Source organism: Miniopterus schreibersii (genome assembly GCF_964146895.1).
Source record: "Miniopterus schreibersii genome assembly, chromosome: 6".
Lineage (NCBI taxonomy): Eukaryota > Metazoa > Chordata > Mammalia > Chiroptera > Miniopteridae > Miniopterus > Miniopterus schreibersii.
Window position 1 is genome coordinate 33,281,960 of NC_138107.1, and position 17,720 is coordinate 33,299,679.

The 17,720-nt window shown below is 34.7% G+C and overlaps 1 long non-coding RNA gene across 2 annotated transcripts; it reads right to left on the reverse strand.

The window, feature by feature from the left end:
• Positions 1-904: 904 nt before the first annotated feature.
• Positions 905-16,510, reverse strand: LOC308558405. 2 transcript variants are annotated; one of them, XR_013998994.1, is made up of 4 exons: positions 16,435-16,510; positions 11,904-11,998; positions 2,951-3,067; positions 905-957 (listed from the first exon to the last, which is right to left on the reverse strand). It is a non-coding gene; the product is annotated as an uncharacterized lncRNA (long non-coding RNA). The 2 variants fall into 2 exon arrangements; XR_013998995.1 differs by lacking the exon at positions 905-957 and adding an exon at positions 1,614-1,757.
• Positions 16,511-17,720: the final 1,210 nt, after the last annotated feature.

Here is a 17,720-nt window from a genome sequence, read left to right on the forward strand (position 1 = left end):
CAGACATTCAAACTTCTAAAGGAGGAAAACTCTACAACATTTTTTAAGATGTAGAAGAGTTGGCTCTTGTATTTTAAAATAATGTATAAAAATTAAGAAGTGTAATGACTGGTAATGATGAAACTGAAAGGAAAATTCAGATTGACTTTCTGTATTGGGTGTTTCAGGCACATGGCAGGCTTTTTCACATGAAATATCTCATTTAAATTTACAACCACTGTGACAAAGATGTTAGTAGCTTCATTTTGGGGGGAAAGAAAAGATAAAGTGAATTAATCAAGTTATAACAAAACCCTATTATCGGTTGAACTGCATCTCCCAAAAAGATATATTTAAGTCCTAATTCTTTGTACCTGTCTTATTTGGAAATAGAATCTTTTCAAATGCAATTAAGTTTAGATAAGAACCTCCTGGATTAATGTGGGCTCTAATTCCAATGACTGGTGTCCTTATAAAGAAAAAAAGATTTAGAGACACTGAGATACACACAAAGGGAAGACAGTCAGGTGAAGACAGGGGAGGCTGAGATTGGAGTGATACACTACAACCAAGAAATGCCAAGGATTGTGGAAAACCATCAGATGCCAGAAAGAGACAAGGAAGGATTCCTCCCTAGAGTCTTCAAAGGAAGCCTGTTCTTTCGACACTTTTGGTATCCTAGCCTCCAGAACTGTGAGGCAATACTTTGCTGGTTGTTTTAAACTCCCCAGTTTGTGGTAATCTGTTATGGCAACTCTAGAAAATTAGTACAAAACCCAATTCGTTGAATGCCTACTAGGTTTTAGACACTTTTTTGATCCCCTCTTATAAGCTACTTAATTTAATCCTCACACTAACCATCACCTACAATATACAAAGAGGACACCACGGTTCAGAAAGGTTAAGTAACTCACCAATGTTACACCGTTTTCAAGTGACAGGGCCAAGATTTTAAAGTTCGGATTTGTTCTCTGGATACTGCCAGCATTAGCAAATAAAAAAAAATTAAAAATACAATTAGTCATTGTTTATCTGAAATAAAATATAGGAATATAATTGTTCATAATTCATATAAAATTCAATTTTAACTAGTATCCTTACATTCATACTGGGGTGATGTTCAGGAATCATGTTTTTAACTCTCATTTCAGGTGATTTTTGTTACAATGTATCTGAGTAGTTTCCTTTTTAGCCAAATCTACCAATCACCTTTCTAAGCGTCACTTAAAAATGCTTAAATCAGCTATGTACATGTTACCAATCTCATTGTTAGTTACTATTTATAACTACTCTTTATGTCTTGTAATTGTAATTGTGTATATTGTTCAGCATATGTTAGGTGCATTTCATTCTATCCCTTTGTTGATTATAGCACTAAACTCTGCACTTATTTTGCTGGTTTTCAAATTTTGTAGTTCATAATCATTGTCTCTATTTTAAAAATTAGAAGGAAAATTTCATAAGATATCCTGGAAGCTGTAACTGTGGATCTTTGGAGGTGAAATTTAACAGTTCGTTTTGACCTTGGATTTATGACATCATTGGAATCAAGCTGCTTAATGAGAGATATGATGTGGTAAACCTTGACTCACAGTTTTGTCCTCAGAGGATCCTCAACTCTGGAATGTGCCTCTTCTCTTGAACCAATGAAACATGAGTTTCCTGGCTCCAAGGATACCTTCAAGGGCCAATTGTTTACAAAAACATTTGCCTGAGGGATTTAAAGTAGCGGTCCAGATGATAGATGGCATTTTAAATGCTTTTGCCATGTATGAATCCTAGGAGGATCAGGAATGGAAACGTTTCAAAAAATAACACCAGTAATTAGGCATGTTGGTTTATGAAAAAGTAGCCTCCTATATTTTGAAAGTTTGACATGTCAGTGATTCCCAGATTCCTAAAGTCAAGGTGTGAGAAACTAATTGCCAAAAATATAGAGATGGATTTAATAAACATAATTCAATCCAGTTTTAATAGTCCAGAAGCTGAAGAAAATTTCAGTACTTGACTTCTCAGAACTTCTATGACTTTTGGGAGCCTTCCATTAAAGAAAAATGAAGCGGATTTGCTTTAAGTAATTCCAGCTTTTGGTGATAAATAAAAGGAATTTTTCACAAACATCAGAGATCTTTGCAAGTTTTTATTTTTTAAAGGCCCAAATGTTCTGTAGGGTTTTTAAATTATTTTCATAGATTTAGAGAAGGTTTTGGCTTCTCAGGGCCAATACTCTGGGTTTAAGGGAAGATACAGGGAGACCTTCCTTCTTGCAGAGCCTATGTAAAATAGAAATAAGATGTAAGATTGAGATGGTGTCCTCATTTTGGACAGACTAGTACTTGAAACCCACCAAGATTCCATAAGATTGTACTGAATGACTGGCCACTGAAATTCTCATTAAACTTTTTGCCTTCAAACTTTGTTAAGCATCTCTCCCTCCTCCTCCCCCTCCCATAAAAACATGGGCAAGAGCCTTTATTGTGGTTTCTGCGGGGAGGAACTGGCAAGGCAGGATAGGCAAGTTTAGGATTGACTAGTTTAATAATTTTAGTGGATTCAGAGGTAGAGGGGGTGTTCCTAGTTTTCTGGTACCTGTCCCTGGAGTGGTGAGGCAAAGGAATAGTGGCCCTGAGTGTAAAAACCTAATAGAGGAGTTGGTGGGAATGTGGGATTGGTTCATTTACATATGACAGGTGTGCTCTACAAGTCGTTCATTTCCTATTTCTAGGAATTAGCTAGCACTGGGAGGGGCAATCTCTCCAGAGTCAACAGGCCCCAGATACCAAATCCTCAGAAACACAGAAAATAAAATGGCATGATTAATACGGAGAACATTTGATGAAAAGTCAAAAAAAAATTGTATCTGTCACAAGCATGTAAGTGTTCATGGTTTCTCATAAGAAAATTGAAGCATGATTTATATCAAATAAGTAAATAATCATACTCAAAGGAAATCTCTGAATTTCTCACTCACTTGGTAACTATCAAAGAATCCCAGTGACTGTTCTCATTTTTAGAGTGATTTTCTGCATCTGTTGTACGTGTCTGATATCTGCTTCTGGTAGTAATCGGGTAGTATTGCAGGAAAGAGCTGAAAAAGAAGATAGAAAATAATCACATAAAATATTTGCTGAGCAGCTCCTCCAGGCCAGGAATCTATTTTAACCATCACGGTGTTTCTCAGTGCCTTGAAGACTGCTTTCTAGAAGTGTTGAGGGGACGTTTCCTGAATTGTCTTGAAATGACATCTGAAGAGCTTTAAAGAAGATGTGATCAATCCAGCTGGGAACATACTGAGAGTTTGAGGTGTCTGCTAGATGGCCACAGGGAGATACGTTGTAAATAGCTAACTACAAGGTTTGGAGCTCACTGGAGCTGTCCTGGAAACAGAGAATAGAGATATCACACGTAAGTGGAACAGGAGAAAGGAAGGTTGAGGACATACTACTGGGATTATCTCACATACCAAGAACCAAAGGTCTCAAACGCACAGCGATGGCATGGAGCTCCCCTGAGCGACGCAGTGCACAGCGTGCCCCACAGTGCGGTGGACAGGCGGGGGGCCCACAGAGTGTCCGAACAGCAAGGAGAGCAAGGGAGTGGCCAGGAAGGAGAGGGGGGAAGGTTTTCATTGGAAAAGCGTGTCACAATAGACCGCATTTTTCAAAAAACATAGGCAAACACATCTTACAGTGAAATATATTTAAGTATCCTTATTTTCCTCAGAAGAATGTGACCCTCTCCTCCCTGGGAAGAAAACTGTTTAAATACTATGGTTTAAAGAGAAAGGAATTCATATGAAAGGCTTTTGTCACTTTGGCTTTTCTTCTAAAAATTAAAAATAATTTTTTGTCAAGACTCAATGACTAATCTCCAACTTTTTGTTGTATCTTAAATGCACTGATTTTTGTTATTCTCCAAATGTTTATTCAGAATTCTTTGCTATATTATATGTATATATATATTATTAAATATATCTTTTTATTGATTTTAGAGAGGAAGGGAGAGGGAGAGAGAGAGGTAGAAACATCAATGATGAGAGAGTCATTGATCAGCTTGTGATAATCATGCCCTTTACTGGGGGTTGAGCCTGCGACCCAGGCATGTGCTCTGATCAGGAATCAAACTGCAATCTCCTGGCTGCTAGATCAATGCTCAACCCCTGAGTCATGCCCAGCCTGGCTGTTATATATATACACTTTTGATTTTCATGTTCTCTAAGCTTCCCTGATCCTAATATATTCTTTAAAAGCACCTATAAAAATAACTAATCATAACACTTTGTGTGTCCTTTTCATTGAAAGTTTGCCTCTTCCTCTAGGCTGAGTACTCTGATGTCAAGAGCTGTATATAGTTTCTTAATTATTGTGCCCTCAACACCCAGCAGAGTATCTGATACAAAGGAGATGCTCAGTAGATCTTGAATAAATTACTTAAAGAAAAAAAGATGGATGAATGAATGTATCTCAAATGAAAGACCAGACATTTGATTGTGGATAAAGTCACTGATACAAGTTTTTCATGTTAACAAAGATGCAATCAGCATAAAGAATGATGATGTTGAAAGTAACATATTTTCCTAACTGCATCAGTTGCTGTGTAAAAGCAATAAACAACTCTTAAGAAAACCCCCTGAACAAATAGTTTGGTTGTCCAGAATGGGGAGGAACTGCCCACCCGAATGTTTTAAAATGAAAATGATGACTGCCTTTTTCCACAAGGAGTGTGCCAACTCTGAGAAGACCTATGAGCTGTGTCATTGATTTTAAGCAATTCTTCTCCTTGGAATTTTATTTTCATTGTAAGTGTCTAATACTATATAAATCAAAGGAGGGCAGAAACCTAAACATTCTGGTAATGAACTCAAAACCATATATTTAATTTTCAAACCCACTTTAATCTTGCAAAAATCTTAGCTTTCCTAATACATTGATGTAGTGTTTATTTTGTTTTGCCAGTTTTACTGCATGTCAGTTTACTTGGTGCTATTTCAACATTTTCTTTGAATGTGAACAGACTTTTCCATGTTTGACCTTAATTCAAGAAGCTTTATTTATCACAAGCTGTTATTTGCTATTGATTTTTACTACCAAATTGTTTCTCTTTTAAAAACAGTGAACTTAGAATTTGGTCAAGCTGTCTCAAGTCTCCGAAACTTGCTCTATCCCAGATCCATTCCACTTATTTTTACTCAGTTTATTGAAGTAAAATTTCCATACAATAAAATTCACTAATTTTAAGTGTATAATTTGATAAGTGTGAGAAAATATATATCCATATGTACATATTCCCTTATGCCACTTGGTAGTGAATTTCCTTCCTCCAGTCCCAGCCTCTAGCAAACAGATTTGCTTTCAGTCACTAAAGTTTAGCGATTCTTAGTAATGTTTTATGTGGCTATTTTTACTTAGTGTAATAACTTTGAAATTCATCCATATTATCTGTGTGAGTAGTTTGTTCCTTTTTATTAGTGAGTAGTATTCCATTATACAGTTATATCAAAATTTATTTACCTATTTACGTGTTGATGGACATTTGGATCAATGACTTGGCTATTATGAACGATCATATACAAATATATGCGTGCACATATGTTTTAATCTCTCTTGGGTAAATACATAAGAAAATCCATTTAGGGATTTCTAGATCTTATGGTAAGTGTAACTTTTTAAAGAACCTCCAAAATGTTTTCCAAGTTGGCCATAGCATTTTTCATTTCCACTAGCAATGTAAGAGAATTACACTAACAAGTTTGGAAATAAGCTACATTGGGTAGAGAGTTCTCACAAGGAGAAAAGTCCATCAATTATTTTTTTTAAAACCCTGCCATTTCTGGATCTCTTTTCATTGTTTGTTTCTTATTCTGGTTATGGGTCATATTTTTCTTCCCTTTGGATGCCTTGTAATTTATAATTGGATGGTGACAATGTGAATTCACTTTACTTGCTAGATTTTATTATCGTCCCTTAAAGAGTATTAGAGTTTGTGAATGTAGGTAACCTACTTGGAAACCAGTTGATCTGTTTTTAGTTTTTAGGGTAAGGCTAATTTAACTTCATTACTGAGGCAATATTCATGTGAGGATGCAACCCAATGTCCCAGATATTATGATGTCTTTCTACTCTTGTTTGAAGGAACCAAAATCTATTTCCATATCTGTTTGGATTACTGATTTCCAGTGTTTCTTCTCATATCAGAGTAATTTCCTCTAGTACATGCCACAAATAAACAGTCAAAGTCTTGAGGACCCGCCTCTGTAGATCTCCAAAGTGTGTATTTGATGAAACTTCTTCCTCTCTGTCTCCAAAATTCTAGTTGTCATGGCTTCCCCAATCCCTAATCCATCTCCACAACTTAATGCAGTTTCTGGGATCTCTCTGGGTTTCTTCTCAGCTCACTGCAGCCTAAGAACAGCTTCTAGTCAGTAAACTGAGGCAATGATTGCGCTTCCTTCATCAGTCTTTCTTCTTTCAATAATCATGGTCCTGAGATGTCTATAGTCCAATGCTGAAGGGTGATGTTTCCTTTGGTGGGGGGTATTGAGTCTGTGGTTTTCTGGCTGCTTATGACACTAATGTAAATCTGGTTCCTGTTACTTCATTCAAAGCTAGAAATGGAAATCCTCTCATTTCACTTTTGGGTTAAGATAAAAAGCAATTATGAAATAAAGTAGTGAGTAATATCAATATAAAATATTAATGTCTTAATTATTATATAATATACTTTTCCAAATTATTCACAAAACAACTGCTGGGATAGATTTTTAAAATGTTCACCTGTTTGTTGAGTTTCTTGATGTAGCATTATCAGAACAATACTTATTCGAGTTGCAATAGATTTCTGTCATAGGCCTTCTTTTTAACCTTCACTTCTTTCCAGAGATTTTTAATTGATATATTTTGGAGAGTTATAATGTTTATATGTACTGATTATTATCTTATGAGCCATCCTAGTCTACTTTACCCTAAGTTTTAACATCTAAAAGTGAAGTTCAACATTATTAATGAAGAAAACAGTACCTGGCTCACTTGGACTTTTCTCCATTAGTTCCATTAAATTTTTCTCCACAATCATTCTTCATCTACTTATTCTTTCATTTAATTTTTTGGCCCCTTTTTATACTTGCTTTAAAGTGGGTACAGTACTCTAATAAATAAATTGGTTTGAGGAAGGACTGTTTGCGCTGCCTCTCAAAAAGGTTTTTAGATAGGTTTTCATCCATGGGGTATTCTCAATGCTTCATTAAGTTTTCCTCACCATAGATGATAGGAGGGACCAGTTGAATTAGAGTCTCATCCAATTATTGGAAAATTTTGAGCTTGTGAGTCCAAAATGTGCATTAACTCCAGGACAAGATAGGAGGTGAAATATTGGAAACTTTAATTATATCCTATGATGTATTAATTTCCTACTCTCTTCAAAACTACATTTCCTTTTGTTTTCTTTCTATATGTTCCTAGTAAGAACTCTAAAGTAGTAGTAATTTATAACTTTAAATGTTAATATTATCAGTAATACATTTTTTATTATGAAAACATTTCCAATTCTACACACTTGAATGGGATACCTACTTTTAGAATAATTTCTATTCAAATCATAATAACCCAACTTAGTAACTCTATCTTTAAATGGAAATTGTTTCAGCATTCTATGTTTTGATAAGTGAAATGTTTACACCAAACCAAACAAAAATATAAGTCAGAACAGAGAACACAGAAAAAAATCAGGTTTGTATGGAATCTTGATGTATGACAGATGTTACTCCAAATAGGTAAGGCAAAGCTAAAGTCCCTTAAATTATAGCCCTGGCCAGTGTGGCTCAGTTGACTGGGCATTGTTCTGTACACTGAAAGAATCCCTTAAATTATATGAGAAAATTTACGGCTCACATAGAAAAGAAAAGTATTAGAAATTTACCCCATGGTATATAAAAATTAATATCTAGGTCTACTAGAGACATAAATATGAAAAGCAAAACTATAAAACTTTTTTTTTAATTGCAAAATACCAATTGGAGGGGTAGAGAAGAATTAAGAAAATAAAACTGCACACACATGCACAACACCAAGTGCAAAGCATTAAAAAGGCTAAATAAATTTTACACTAAATTACACTAATATTAAAACTTCAAAACAACAAAAGATACCATGAACAAAATTAAAACAGACTCTAATATCATTAAACCTATAAAAAGGAGGTGCAACCTCACTAGTAGCAGGAAAAAGCCAATTAAAGCCACAGTGAGCTACCATTTTAAAATCATAAAAATCAATAAATTTGAAAGTGCAGAGAGATAGTGAGATTATATAGGACTGAAAATTTTCTTACACTGTTGTTGGGAATATAAATTGAAACAATCACTTTAGGTAGCAATATAGCAATACGTAATAAAGTTAAGACATAATTATCCTATGGCCCTGCAATTTCACTTATTTGTATAATCTGAAGGAACTTTATGGAACATGTTCAAAAAATAAATGAGAGTATTTTTATGACCTCTTTGTAAATAATATTGTTTATAATAACCAAAAATGGAAGCAAACCAAATTCTAATCAAAAAGAGAATAAATAAATAATAGATAAGTATATAACTGAGTAAATAAATGATGAATTATTCATAGGAAAAATTACTAAGTAGAATGAATAAATATGCAAAATATATTAGACCAGTAAGTTGTAGAAGGGTACAAACAGTATGTATGGTAGCAGCATTTTTTTTTACCTTTTAACACATGCAAAACACTAAATATAAATTATAAGAACATCCAAGGGGGTAATTACTGGCATTCAGTATATAGCAAACCCTCGATTTTGCAGACCATGATTTAACGAACTTCAGGTTTAACAAACAAAATTTCCATTCGGTATGTCATATGTGAAAATTAACACCCTGTTAATTTTTAAATGCTTTTAACCAAGGTTTGCTTATTTTTTTTGTAATTAATTTACTGTTAATTTTAGCAAATTTTAGCGAATAAGCCATAAATTGGAAAAAACACCGTAGTAATTTCATTGACATAAATAAATATTACATATCTCCAACTATAGGCTACACATTTAAATCCAAGAGTCACAGCTCGTAAGCAAGGTTGGGTGGCTGATTAGCGCGGAATCACGTGGCATCTCATGCAATCGGTGTCCGCGGACTGACCTTCCGCAGCGCTAAGTCCCGCCCCAGCCTGCGCATTTGTTTACCCTCGGCTCCTGGTGAGTGCATGCATTTACTAGACCTATTCAGGATAAATTTAAAATTACAGTAACACATATAAAAACTAATTATCATATAAAGAGATTCCAATTAGGAAACCAACCCCTTAAAACTGCATTTTATTTTATTGTTAGCCCATCCCCTTCTTGAAACTCCTATTTTCATCTGTGTTTGGTTAATGTACATCTTTCACTCAACAGCTATTTATTGAGTCCTCTCTGTGCTGGGTATATGGACATGAGAGATATTAATAAATAGAACAGATGCCATAAAAACTGCCCTTGTGGAGTTAATATATAATTATATAAATAATTAAACATGCATATATTTAAAAAACATTTTTAACAAACTGTGTGTGTAAATCTAAAAATTTTGGTATCCAAAGGAATGACTTAAAGGGCATGCTAGAACCTTCCCTCATATGTGGTTTTAATTCTTGCCATTTATAGTCTCAAACTTTACTCCCCTATAATTCTGACATATTCGCATTTCTTCAAACATTTCACTATACTACTGCTCTCAGTGCTTTGTGTCTCTTCCCTCTGACGCGAGTACTCACCTACCTATTATTTCCCATACTTTTTGTTTCTTACATCTCCTTTTTAATCATTCAACACCCAGCTCAGTCCTTTTCTGTGTAATCTCATGTGGCTGTTCTCCAGAATGAATGTATCAGTTCCTTTTCTATGCCCTCCATCAATGTAACCTATATCCAAGCCCATTGTTGGAATTACCACACTGTTCTGACACCATTTGTTGACATAATTGTGATTTCCTTCAGGGAGAGATTACATTTCTGTTTTATCTCCAGGCTTAGTACCATATCTGGCACACAGTAATTTTAAGGGAAGTGTATTAAACTAATCTTCAAATAGTCTGCACTTTTTGTTTTTTTGTTTCATCAAATAAATTTAATGAAGGGACTAGCCTTGCTAGTTTTCCAAGAGAATATGTGACTGGTCAACTTGAAGTTCATTTACATCATGTGCTATCTTGATTTTACAACATCTAAATGCATTAACCTGGTCTGGCTTGGCAATGTTTTTTCCACAAACAAAATGGTTATAAATGTTTGAGGTAGATTAATATGCTAACATTATGTGGAACAAAACTGCTACAAGTTGCATGTAAGTCTATCACTTCCAGGAAGCAAGTTGAACAAGCATCAATGTGTTCTCAGTGTTATCTCACTTCTTTATTAATTTTATTGAAAAGTTACTTTGAAAGACATGAATGATAAATACATGCTTTAAAACTGTAAACACTGACTATGCATGTAGAATCACAGGAACCCAAGTTGTGTAGTCTACAAAACACCAAAGAAATTTCAAGTACCAAGGCTTTCATTTGACATTTTAATGAGCTGTTTCTTGCCTCTGGCTACATTGCCTATTTATGGGTTTTGCTGTTGAAGATCCTTTTGTGCTGCATGTCAAAATGGAATTCAGAAGACTACAATGAACTATGCATCAAGGAAGAAAACACTGTGGGTGAGCCAAGAAAAATTTACAGGTAAACTTTACCTGGTAGTGTTAGCCACTTAATGAAATACCACATCCACAAGTGTGAGAGAGAGAGAGAGAGAGAGAGAGAGAGAGAGAGAGAGAGCAAATAGTAATGAAGTTCAGCTGCAGTCATAATTGCAAATAAAAAGAATACAGAAAGCAACCGGAAATGCCTAACAGAAAGTACGCTAAGGAACAACTTATTTTTTTGTTCTCATTACTTTGACAATAAATCTTAATATTTTCCAGAAATTTGGATGGCTATGATAAGCAACTATGTTTATAGTAATGTGATTATATTTGTTAAATTAGAAACAGCAACAAAGTCATGTATCCTCTGCTATTTTGGGAAACAATGAACAACTAAAGAGACTGGTATCTATAGAAATTCCAGACTACTGTTGGTCCCATTCATTTTTATTATAGTTGAAATGAGGTAAAGATTACATGTTCTATGAGATCATCTTGAATAAGCTGCCCTTCTCAATTATTCTCTTCCTGGTATTGACTTAGTTCCATTGACTCCTTAAAACCCTTTTAAAGCTACATTTTTATGTACTTTAACTACATCTAAAATATGAATTTTCTACTTGTCACATAAGTTATATAAATGTCTCCTCACTGTTGTACACCTGAAACTAATATAATACTGTACATCAATTGTAATTAAAAAATAAATTTAAAATTTTCTAAAGTTGACTTTTTATTGTAATCCAAGTACAGAGTACCAAAATACTTTTTAATATCTAAAAACAAGTTTTAAAGCCAATATTAGAACTAATGATATAAATAAATCAACATGTGCCTTTGCAGTGAATTATGTGCACAAAGAAGGAAAAACACAAGTTGTAGCTGCTATAATAACACAGATCAGTGTCTTTTATGCATTTTTTCCTTCAATAGAATTCTTTCATTATATGACATCTCATATCAAAAGTCACTCAATAATATAGATCAAAGCTCCTCTGGTGGAACCTGGCTTTCCCAAGGCCTCTACCGCTGAGCTCTATGCTCCTAGAAATTCAATGTAAAAACTACTGTTTTAAAGTATAAGTTCTTTTAAGAGAATGAAACTAATACTTCTAGGAAACTTATTATGTGCCAGGCATCTTATATATGTACTCTTATTTAATTCTCCAATCAACTCTGTAGAGCAATATTTACCCCATATTACATCTAGGGAAGCTGAAATTCAACACAGTGAAACCATTTACCTGGGTATGCTGCTCATGAATTGTATAATTGGGATTTCAGTCCACATCTGTCTGTTTCAAAGGGCCACTTTCTTCTAGTCTATCACCTGCACTTCCTAGAAAAAAATAAAGGGGCACAGGAGAGATAGCAGTATTGTGATTAGACCCTCCTATAAGAATTTGTCTATATATAAAAAAACAAAGTGCTGTTCTCTAGGTAAAGACACTGTTATTAAGTTGGTAATTGAGAGTTGAGCAGTTTACTCTATTAGGGTATACAGATTGGTCACAGGATAAATGGTTTATGTTTAACCAAGACCCGTGCTCAGGAGTGTGCTGGGCCATGACCAGGTGTGGAGGGGTGGGGAACAATGCCATCACTGAGAAACTGTGAGGGAAATGTTGAGCAGTGGGGTTTCAAGCCCAGTTGCCCATTAAAATCACCTAAAGAGATTTCTAAACAAAATGGTGTCTTGGCCCCACCCAGGGATTCTGATAGTTGGCAGGGGTGAGAAACTGGACATTGGTGTTTTTAAAAGTGATACATAGAGTAGTCAGAGCTGATATCAAGAAAGAGTGCAGTTGGGAAAAGTTAACTGTAAAGGTACAACATTACCTGGGCTGTTATGGAGGGGAGGTTGGAAGGCATGGATGTGGGGAGAAAGAGTGTAGTGAGATTTAAAACACCTTTATTTCTTTGTTTAAAAAAATAGTTTAAAAACTTGTTAAAGAATTTTAGAGGACTCTTTCTAAAATAAAGTCTATATATAAAATATTGACAAACTTACGAACTCCTGCTAAAATTTCTACCTTACATGCTTATGTGTCAAAATTTTAAAATAGAACAAGAAAAATTAGGGACTCACATATAGATCAAAGCAATTGAATTATAAATTACAATGATGGCCCTGGCAAGTGTGACGCAGTTGGTTGGAACGTCATCCCAAACACCAAAAGGTTGTGGGTTTGATTCCTGATCAAGGCACATACCTAGGCTGCAGGTTCAATCCCCGGTCAGAGCACATATGGGAAGGCAACCAATTGATGTTTCTCTCTCATATTAATGTTTCTCTTTCTCTCTCTTTCCCTCCTTTCTTCTCTCTCTAAAATCAATAAGCATGTCCTCGGGTAATGATTTAAAAAAAATAAAAAGTGACAATTAAAAAAGTGACAATTATGAACCTTCATCTTTATTTCAATCAAGTTTTAAATTTTCTAATGTGAGATTATTTAAAACATTAGAAAATGATTTTAATAATAAAATTGTTTTTATTATAGAAAAAATTATTTAATGGTTTAAAAATTAGGTCATTAGCTGCTCTGAACAGATATTATTTTACATCATAAAAAGAATGAATTGTTCTTACCTTGTTCATCCAACAATAATATTGGATGACAATAAAATATTTCTTTTCATCAGAAATGTCTAAACAGTCAAAGATTAATGAAGATAATGAACAACTCATGGATTACACGCAAGACTTAGAACATTATCCCATCCAAACAAAAACTACCTGAATGGTTTTTCTCAAACACAAGCTACTTGGAAACTTTAAAAGAATTTGTAGAAATGTCTCCTGTTTAAGTAACTTTCTGAACCTGCTAGTGATTAGAGTATAAAAAAATGACATGGAGTGCAAATAAGTGGCATAAACATTTGACCAAAAAAATCTAAATCCCTACTTTGATAAAACATCTAAGTTTGTGAGGAAAACTACAAGTGAAGACCATACCAGTTAGAATACACCTTCTGGCCAGGATTTCTGAGCCTAAAATATGCATAATGACAAAAGGCAATATTTCCTAGGTTTCAAATATGTGAACCTATCTATACCAAAGATAAAAATGAGGTCCCAATAATCCTTCTTTCTTTGATCCTTCCTTAGCCTTAGTCTTTCCTCACTTTGCCACATGTTCAACCCCTCCTGTGAAGAAGGGACTTGCTTCCCCAATGCCAACACCACTCACAGGTAAACTGAAATAGAGCCATTCCTCTGACACTTGTTATGTTTTTTGGAGTCCCTTCTTAAGAACTTCCAGCACTTGTGCAACCAATGGTGAGGGCTAATTTTTGTCCCAGATAATTAGACATTTGCTCTATAGAAACTCTTCGGATAAGTTCAAGTTCGCTATAAACTAAGTGATATATTTGATTCATAGACTGTACTCCATCATTTTGTGACTGTCATCATTATCAATTATACAATCAAACTACACATCACAAATATTTAAAAAGTTATAAGGTCCAACCAAGCAGACTTAATAAAAAACTTAATGTCCTGCAATATGATTCCCTTTATGTTTAATGTAATTTTTCTAAGACCTTAAACCTGGGCTAATTTAAACAACTTGGAAAATTATAGTCACACAAAAAAGACATGTTCAAATTTGGGCTCTCCCATTTACCAGCTCTGTGTCCTTGGACTAGCCAATACCTCTCTGAGCCTGACCCTCTCATCAGTAAGATAAGCATAATGTTGCATCTGGTTTCCCCACTGCAAGGCATTTTTGCAAGAATAAAACAAAATCATTTCCGTAATGATGATTAGTACCTCATAGAGTGGTACATAAATACTATTATCAGCATGAAAATGAGCGTGCCATTTTCAATTTGCACTGACTTATGGATACACTTAAGATTCTGTAAGTGTCTAACTGTATAATATAACTGTGCTCACAGTATAGAGATTGTAAATGCCAAGAAGCAGGGGAAGCAGAGCTCCTAACATGAGAAATCATGTACTTAACAAATACAATTTAACAAATACCACACTTTAAACTAGTTTTCAACAATTCACATTTAGAATTCCCAAAAAATTAAGACTGAATTTTAAGGTAAAGGCGGGCAGTTACATGTATCGTGTTGGGCTAGATATATTCATGCAGTTCATTTTGTGAAGTTTTGGAGACTTCACGTATAAGGCTAAACATATAAGGCTGATAAATTCTTTCCCATTTGGTAGGTGATCAAACTGAGAAAGAGAGAAGTTGGGCGATGACCCTGTGATGGAATGCTGTGGGAGGTAAAGTGTGCCTGGGGCACCAGCCCCTCAGGCTGCCTTGGAGGCAGCAGTGCCTTCCTAGGTTGGACTTGACCTTCACATGATCCTTAACCAATGTGCCCTTTCCTGACACACCCTGCAAATGCATGTGTTTTTGTGCCTGTAGTTCCCTATTAGTTCACATATTACTGGAGAGTTTTGTCTGCTGTTATATAATTAAACTGGAAGAAACACTCTGTGGAAGGTGGAATAGCAAAGATCACCAGAGAAATCATAAGTTCTTTAATGGTAGGGTATATTTGGTCAATCACACAAAAATAGTCTTGATTTTGTTTATACTAAAACCAATATTTGGAAAAGAATATCTGTGCCTTATTTTGCAATTTTGTTTTTCTATAGCATACCAATACCTAACAAGGTTGTATAGAAGCATGTGTTGTCTGATAAGGACAATACTAATTCATAGAACAAAAGAGGTCATCTTCATTGTCGCTATACTGTCATAATCATTAAGACACTGGCTGAAAACTGATTTATTTATAAATTTATTTTTTTTAGGCAGAATAATTCCAACCATAATTTATCACTTTGAATAGCAGTGACACTTCTGTTTACAGGGTCAGAAGAATTTAAATGGGATGAGGATCTCTGGGAATTTTCCCCTCCTTTCATTTTAAAAACCTGTCAGAATGTTCTCTGTTCCAGTCCATCAAGTCATGGACTTTTCAGTTAAAAAAAACAACAATGGAAGAAAAAGGAAAAAAATGAGTTAGCAAAAGATGTTCAATGAGTCTTTTCTTTAAAGACTATTAACTTTTTGGTGCAGCTACACTCAGGTTTTATTTTAAAACATAAAATTTTATTTTCATAATGAATATGGTCACATTCATTCTGAAAAAACAGAATTCAAGATTTAAAGTTACCCCAGAACAAACACTAACTCTGCCAAAAACAGCATATTCAAGATGTACTGTTATTAAGTTACTCACTGAAGTACCCCAAAGTTTGACTTTGCTGATTTTCACATGAACTCTGTACTGCAGGATTCACTAGCTAATGCCAGTAGTGAGTTAATACCATATGTTCACGCTTGATTGAGAGTCCTGATTTGAAGTCTCCTTGGCAAAATATAGTTATTTATTCCAAGAGTTTTTCTCCTTGCTCCTCCAAAATTTAAAAAATATATGTTATAAGAAAAAACAATTTAACATTAACTTTTTAAAAGTATGAGTATACAGTGCTATGAGATTCTTATTTAATTTTGTTTTCCATCACAGATTATATACCATACAGGTGATCAAGAAAAAGTGAATAATTGGCTTTCCTGGGACAAAAAGATCTATGATCTCTCTCTCTCACTGAAAGATAGAACCCAGACACTTTGGGCTGAGGCTGGGGTCTAAAAGACTGAAAATATGGTACTTTGGATTTTTACTTAAAAACACACATATATCACACACACACACACACACACACACACACACAAAAGCTGTGATACATTTACACAAAGGAATTCTACTACACGGTTATAAAAAAGAAGGGAATCTTACCTTTTGGGACAGCATGGATGGACCTGGAGATTATTATGCTAAGTGAAATAAGCCAGACAGAGAAAGACAAATACCATATGATCTCACTTATATGTGGAATCTAATGAACAAAATAAACTGATGAACAAAACAGAAACAAAGGCAAGGACACATGGAACAGACTGACAGCTGCCGGTGCGTGTGGAGGGGAGGGGTGTTGGAATGGATGAAAACAGGTGAAGGGATTAGCCAAAGAGCATATATGCATAATCCATAAACACGGACAACAATGTGGTGATGGCCAGAGGGAAGGGGGCGTGGGGCTGGGTGGAAGCAGGCAAAGGGGGGAAAATGGGGACATCTATAATAGTGTCAACAATAAAAATAAAGAAAGTACATATATATCCAAGTATAGGCTCCCTTCTGGTGCACCACATCACACAGTATATGTGAGTCCATAGACCACATGATATAATGCCAGATTTGATGATAGAGTTAGAGCCAGTCTTTCATCTTTGTTCTGCTTCTTGTGATATTATTGCTTGAGTGCTAGATTTGTAACCATGACTTTCCCACAAGAGAACACATTTTCCCCATGCATATTATTAACCATAGGATCATATTATTTTTACATATGATTTCTTCAAGCAGTTTTGAATTTATAAATTTAAATTCATGTTAACCAAAGTTTTTGAGAATGCACTATATTGACACTAGAGGAGGCCATGTAGGCAATAATAGCCTCTTTACCTGGTCCTCTTATTATGGTTCAGGAATAAGATATTTCCACAAATAATGACCATACAAAACAGACCGTGTATTGGTTTCAATCAAGGGAATATGTTTCTTTTTTCCCTTCCTTCTGTGACAACCTACTTTAACTTTTCCCAAGTGCTTTTCCTTTGTGTGTTTCTAATGTATACTGTGGCCTTTAACATTTATGTATGTTTGAAGAAATCTAAGTTATTTTTTCAAAGGAAAATGTTTGTTTATATTTTCCAATAGTTTGACATTTAAAGTGTTGAATTTCCTCTACCGAAAAAAAAAAATAAGCTGAAATTGCTTACAAGACTTTGCTGTAACTTCTCAGTTTCTTAAAAAGACTCCTTTGCCTTTAGTCATTGAAAGTAGAAGGTGTAATATTTATAGAGGGCGATAACTACTAAGACGGTTTTGATTTATTTTTGCTATATGACCTTACTCTATGATGGTTTTACTTCAGACCAGACATCATGACCTTCTTCAATTTCAGAAACATTTTCTCCATGATTGCTTCATGTTAGAACTGTAGTTCTTTTAGCACATGT